Raw genomic sequence first — 7,225 nt, 5'->3', positions numbered from 1 at the left:
CCTGTCCGTGGGTGGAAAGCAGCCGCGAAACACGTGGGTGGGAGCGGGACCGCGTCTGTGCCAGCACGGAGCCGGGAGGCTGGGGGGGTCCCCGGGCGCCGGGCCCCGCCGCCGCCCCTCCTCGCCGGGGCTGCCCGCGCTCCCCGGGAACGCACGGCGCCCGCGCCCAGCGGGAAGGGCGCAATTCGCCCCGGGGTTTGCACAAAGTTGAAATAATGAGAGCTCGGGGAGGCGGGGGGGGGGGGGGGGGGGGGGGGGGCGGTCTGGCAAATTCAGGCTCGGGGTCCTGCTAGTTTGAAAGGGTTTAGACAAGAAAATAGGCTAATGGTTTCTTAGCCAGAGGGAGGAGTCCGTCATCTACTCGTCTATTGTTCCCTGTTAAATGAGCTGTAGATGTGTTTTGCAGCGTGTAGCTCACCAATGCCTATTTTGCCCGTGATGGCTATCGCAGGCGTCTGTTTTAAAATCCAGTTCTCTGTCAAAATCGGTGGGATATTGTATTTGATCCAGCAGTTTATTATTCCGTCTTCATTTTTAGTAGCTGGAACCACTTCCTTTCCGTGGAAAGCTGCACGCTTGTATTTGAATATTAAGCGGACATTGTTAATGAAGGATTTATGGAGAGAATTGGTGGGCAGAGAGACAATACTCAGTTACCCTGCAGATTTTTGATTTCCTGGATAATCAGATTTTTATAGCATAATATGCTCGATGAATAAATAACAGCATCCTTTCTGAACAAAGATTGCTATGTGTGTTTCTGTGGTGCACGCTGTATTCATTATTAGGGAGCCTTGGCCATAAATCTGAGCAAGACACACTTGAATATTCTCTGACAGTGTTTGCTCTATTGGTACCTAATGTTGGCTTCTCTTTCACTTTGTATATAACTGAGATATAAAAAGAGGTTCAGCAATTCTAAATCAGAACAGCACTTTCACATCAATTATCTTTAAAATCTGTCTTTTAATATCTCTGTTTTTCATGCAGCCATTCTGTTGCTACACTTTTGTATCACTTGTGTGAATTCATGCTTGTCCAAAGTTAAGGATGCTAAATTTTTCACTATGTAAGGTTTGAAAGAACAGATCATATGCTGTTCAAAAACAAACAAATGTTCAATTTAATGCTCCTTTCAATACATTCCTATTTCTTTTATAGAAAAAACACTAGGTGTCTAGGGTTTTCAGTCTTTAAGACTGAATGCATTTCTATTTTCTGAGTGCAAAGAAGTTTAATTTTTTGTAAATTGTAATGGTTGGAGTATGTTCAGCATTATTCCGTAAGTGATTAGTTGTCGAGGGGATGACAAGTCAGTGAGAAGGGAAAGCACACATTATTTTTTCGTTAGGATTTTGGGGCCATTAAAAATTTTAAAATCGCAATTCTTATGGTAACTATTTAAACAGGATTTGAAATTCTCTAGTAGCAGTATTTTGTTTTTTTAAACTCCCAGTCTACTTATAAGTGCAACAATGTTGTTTTGACAAGACATGCTGTTTTAAAATTAAGGGGGGGGGGGTGTCAGCAGAATTTATTTTCATTTGATGGGATTGGTAAAAATGGTTCAGATGTGCCTTCTTTTTAGAAGTAGTGAAGGAAAGCGGAGTAGAAAAACTCAGTAAAATTGACCATTCCATAACTTTCTTAGCAAAAATAAATTCTCAGAGTTAAACATTTTGTATGAAACAAAGAGCTATAGTATGGAAACACAAACTGAACTGTGAGAAATTGCTTTACAAATATGTTCAAGAAGTATCAGAAAAGGCTGGTCTTTCAAGGACTTTCAAATTCTGGGTCAACTGCTTTTTTTCATGGAAAGCAAAGGAAAATCTCTTATTATTACTATTGTAAAACCAGTAATTTGCAAAAACCACTGATACTTTTGAAAAAGACACCAGTCCTATTTGAAGTATTTAGGTTCCCTTTTCATATTAAGACTTTTAAATATTTCTCCCTTATTTAACTTGTTTATCAGAAGAACATTTCTTAATGGAATTCCATGGATTTATTATGGTCTAGGGTGATAAGCGTGTCTTTCAGAAAACCTCAAATTACTTGGAATATGAGAGGGTGGGAAGAATTGTGTATGGAACGATACAGAAAACACATCATGCATTAGGGATGGTATTAAACATCAGTGGCTCAATTGTGCAAAATTATATCTATAGCATTTTTTTTTTTGAATTTGGTTTGGTTTGCTTTGAAGACGTCATAATTCTTAAAACCTCAGTGAAGACCATGAAGGAACACTTGAAGAAGCCAAATATGCAACCTTGAATTTCTTCTATTTTAAGTTTTGTGGAAAACTTAAAAAATATGTAACACCTATATTTTTCAAAAGAAATGAGGAGAAGGAGTTGCATATGTTAATGAGTTTGAACAGACTAGTACAGCTTAAATATCCAGACTGAAGAGAGTTAGCATTTAAAAGCAAAAATTCTAAACTGACTTAATTGAAAAACAGTGCACTTGTAGTTAAGAAGATGAAGTATTGTTTATAACCATTTTACTGATTACTCTGGCTCTGTATGATCATCAGTAACTTTGTATACAAGTTAGTATAGCGCTATATTTCCACCTTTCCTTCAAGGAATACAATAACATTTCATTACACAGAATAACGTATCAGAATCATTGATTGATGTCTTTTTCTTAAAAGTCAAGATTCTTCCTATATTTTCAAACAAGAAGGTAAGAAAGTACTTTGAATTCATATACACAAGAGCTATTTAAAAGCTGGAGGAGTCAAGAAGGTATCTGGGACTGTCTGTGATCTTTGTTTTTTTGCCTTTTGATTACTGTGTGGTATTGGGCAAGTCAATATCTCTCTGGCACTGTTTTCTCATGTGTAAAACAAAAAGGAAATAGAATCATCACAGTTTTATGTTAAAGTGATCTTTTAGATCATGTAGTAAAAGCTACTATGTAATAATAAGTAGCACTGGTAGAATTGGGAAATAAATACTTCAACTCAAATAATTTTCCAGTCAATAGTGCAAAAACGTTCAGTGTAATAAATTGAGCTGACGTTCTGGTTATCCTAAAAAATTTTCGATACCTCTATTTGCTTCTCACATAACTATCATTATTTCATGGTTTATATTCACAGTTTTATTGATTAAAAAAAAAAAAAAGCATTTTTAAAGTCCATTAGTCATATGTCAATTAAATCATCTTGCCATATCATCCTTCTATGTTCTATTTTTCACTACTGAAATTTCAGATTGGAAAAAATAGAGAAATACCATCAGTCCTAATTCCACTAGTCATGGAATTTCCCAGGATGTCGTATCCTTAAAATCCATCCTAATCTCTTAGATTTTAGACTTCTTTTTATCAGGTTTCACAGACCATCATTTTTTTTACAATTGATCTCCTGTAAATTTTATCTCAAGTGATTTACCGGTCTAGGCTTCTTCACAAAACCAACTTTTCGTCTGTATTTATACATAAGCAAATGCACAAAGGTGGGACAACATTAGCCTTTTTGCAATCCTGTAATCCTGGTGCTTGTTTCCTAATGCTGTCTATTTAAAACTGTAATTTGGTAAGTGGCCATTAAAATTATTTGCTGTCAGAAAAATCTACTTCCTCTCCCTTTCCATTCCTTGTATGGTACTAGGTCTAACCAGGTAGCATCCACCACTGCATTGTTTACATGTGGAAATTGCTCCAAAGTATCAATTCTTTCTTAAGGTGTCAATCTTCTCCTCTTAACACTCAATAAAGGGTTAAGAAACGAAAGTAACACCAAAGACTAAATGCAGTGTAATGTTTCAGTGGTCCAGAGGCTTTATTTTCTATTAGAAGAAAAGAGTTTTATGTGTTAGTTTCTTGACTTTCTGAAGTCTGGGATACTATATGACACTGTAGTCATTTAGCTAGAAAAACACTTGGCTTTTGCAGCTACAAACAGAGCACCTGGAAAAATAACAGAGTCTTTGCAAATCTTGGCAAAAGTCAGTTGTATATTCCAATAAAATGCACCCTTCTTTCCATCCTAAACCCATTCTGTTCTCCTACTTTGTTTGAAAAGCTGCGTTTGATCTGTTATGTCCTCTCTACTTCCACACAGCCTAAAGAAAAGGAAGATGAGCGTTTTCCAGTTTACAGGCCAATAGATAATGCTCCCAGAATTTACTAGCAGTCTCTAATTAAGAATTTTGTTGTTTATGTCTCTTGGCAATGTTTTATTGCTTTGTTTACTACTAAGTGGTACTGGCACCCAAGATGTTATGAAAATTGGCATATGGTAGCCCTCCCTCAAAGATACAAATAATTTTTACAACTTAGTAGACATTTTTGGATTAATGTTCTTTGTGAGTTGTCCATAAATATAAATTAAATAAGAAACTCATATTGTCAGATGTTTTAAATTACTATAAGGGCCTAATTTTCATGTTTGTTTCAAGAGGCTTACATTTTTGATCTGTTAAGAGTTGTGTGACCTGAACAATACAAGTAGCATCAATCTTCATGCTGTTGGAATTTGTAATATTCATTTTTAAAATTCACATATTAAAATATGTTTATTTTAGTATGAATGTTGCAGCAAATGAATGGTGCCAATTTCCTAATTTAGTAAGTACAGAAATCTGGTGATTTAGAAGGACAAACATCATAATCAAATAGAGATTAGTCAGGATTTAAACATTTAAAGACATAGCCATGTAAAGTTCTACCTTAAAATTATTAGCATAACTGTTTAATGCGTTTCTCAAGGGGAACTATGAAATACAGTTTTTCTCTTAGTATTTTTAAAATAGTTTTCAATGTAGCAAATTATTTAAGTATTAATAGAGATACCTGTCCAAGAAGTGGTTATATAAAGTAACACACAGACTAGTGGTGTCAGCTCTGCGGCTCTCAGCTGGTGTTCTAAACACCTCTCCTTGGGACACCAGGTGCACAGCTGACGGGTAATATAGATGGGGAATTTGCGTAAAGCACTGAAAGAACTTTAGTGAATTTCTTGTAAAAGTTATCTTAAGTTAAATCGTTCTAACTACATGGTGCTCCTCTGTGAGAGAAGACTTTGGAGCTAGCAGATGATTGGAAAACCTGTGAGATTATGTTGATGTGTTAAAACTAATTGTGAGAGGTAGCTGGAAATGGATATGTCCAAGAGAAAGGCAGAACCATTTGCCTGTTAAATGGGTCATCTTGATGGACATGTTCCAAGATTTAATTTTTTGCTAGTGGAAGGCCAGAGTTTCATGAAGCCAGAGTGTTAGACAAGACCCACTCCATGTCACTTGATAAAATGATTTGAAAGAAGGTTGGTACATGCCGACATCAGCAATGTAAACTTTTCTTTGCCAGTTTAACCACCATGAGGTATATTGCAGCTCTAGGAAATAAGAGCATTTCTAGAAGAGTTTATTCTTGTAAACGAGAATGCAGCTTATTTCTGAGAAAAAAGGGTTATTTTTTGGTTCATACAGTGGATCATCACCATGTCTGGATCAAATTCAAAGTTTTTCTGATAACCTAGAGAAACTACATTTAGTGATGCTTGTTTAGACTGCATATTTAAAGTTGATAATATATTTTTCCAATAGGAATGAAAATGTATAGATAAGATACTAAATTCTGTTGATGTTTAATTTGAATGAAACAATCCTGTTGCCTACAACTCTTCCTTGAATGTATTAAGGCCTTAAGTTATGCACAGTAAAGGTTACAGGAGGGGAGCAATGTCTGTCAGTTATTAATAGCTAGGAGGTACCCCATTGTTGTTCATTCCCCGAGTTCTTTCCAGTTGTACGTGTCTCCTCTCCTGTGTCTTCCCAGTGATTTAGTGTGTCCTGCTGCGAAGATTTCAGACTCACCATTTAGCCGAATAATGTGGCTGCTATTGCACATAAGTGCCTGCCTAGTTCCAGTTATTTTAAATCAGTCTGTATTACAGTATTACACTACAGTATTTGCACCATAGTTTCTGAGTATATTCTAGTACATTAAAGAAAAATACCTATAGACTGATGATAAATAAGACAAGTTCACATGATCAGTTAACTTAGTATAGGCATATAAATGTGAAAGTGCCAAAGAGAAAATAAAGACATATAGCATTATAGAATCATGGATTCATAGTTACTTAGTTTGGAAAGGGCCTCTGGAGGTCACCTGGTCTAGCCACTGTTCAGAGCAGGTCTATTTAGAACAAGTTGCTCAGGGCTGTGTCCAGTTCAGTCCCGAACACTCTCAAGGATGGAGGTTCCACAACCTCCCTGAACAAACTGTTCCAGTATTTGACCACTTCATGGTAAAACATTTTTCCAATATCTAATTGGAATTTCCTATCTTCTGACTTGTGTCCTTTGTTTCACATCATATCACTGTGTACCTGCAAGAGTCTGGCTCCATCTTATTTGTATCCTCTCTGTGATCGGGGAGGAAGCATAGTTCTCCGGGTGCAGTCTTCTACGTGCTGAATAGCAATTCCACAGGTCTAATGGAAAGTCCACTGCTGGAAGTGTTGTTTTCCACTGCTGTTTATTAGATACACTTATTATAGGAATGACTGGATGCTTAAGTAGATGAATTTGCATAGGTTTTCCCTTCACTCTGCTTCTCCTTGTGAGGGACCTGTAGCCTTTTTTCTCTCAGATTTCAGAGATAGAGTTCAGCTGCAAGAATAGTCAGGGGAGAAAAAGAGGGAAAAAAATAACTGTGCCCTGCCTTGGCCCAAGCTGATCTAAGGCTATCCAGCTCCAGACAGGAAAAACAGGCATTATGGAAATGGTTTGCTTCAGGGACAGCTAGTCCTTCCTCTGATGCCAGAAATTAAAATGCTTCAGAACAAAACTCACACCTAAGTCCCTAGTCCAACACTTGAACCTGTGTTTCTCACTGCTGAGCTCAATTTTCTGTTAGTTCTGTTCTGAGGTTTTGGAGGAAAGCGTTACACGATATGGTGCAATGAAGATTGGAGATTGCAAAATGGACCTCGAAAGCCAATCATTCTCTTCCCTTTGGCCACTGTCATTATAAACTTGTTCCAAAGATGATCCCAAATTTGGCCTCCCTGGAAAATAGGTCCATTTCTTTTGGACCATACAGTGCAGAAAAATTGCTGGGAAGCTCATCTCAAACAACAGCAGAAGGCTACAGAGGAAAGAAAAGCAAAAATCTACCATCTTTGAGGTCTTAAAAATCACTAGAAACTTCAACATATTTGGGATGATAGCTTAGCTTAGTTTTGTTTTTCCTCTTGAAC

General features: G+C 37.0%; 1 protein-coding gene across 1 annotated transcript in view; it reads left to right on the top strand.

Annotated features, from left to right (window-relative positions):
* PDE4D (phosphodiesterase 4D) overlaps window positions 1-7,225 on the top strand; it is a 432,217-nt gene that overhangs the window by 898 nt on the left and 424,094 nt on the right. The gene's annotated exons all lie outside the window — the stretch shown is intronic.

Source organism: Tyto alba, unplaced genomic scaffold, assembly GCF_018691265.1.
Source record: "Tyto alba isolate M040663 unplaced genomic scaffold, T.alba_DEE_v4.0 Super-Scaffold_42, whole genome shotgun sequence".
NCBI classification, from domain to species: Eukaryota; Metazoa; Chordata; class Aves; order Strigiformes; family Tytonidae; genus Tyto; species Tyto alba.
Note: the sequence above shows the minus strand (reverse complement) of the source record. Positions and strands in the feature narration are given on the sequence as shown.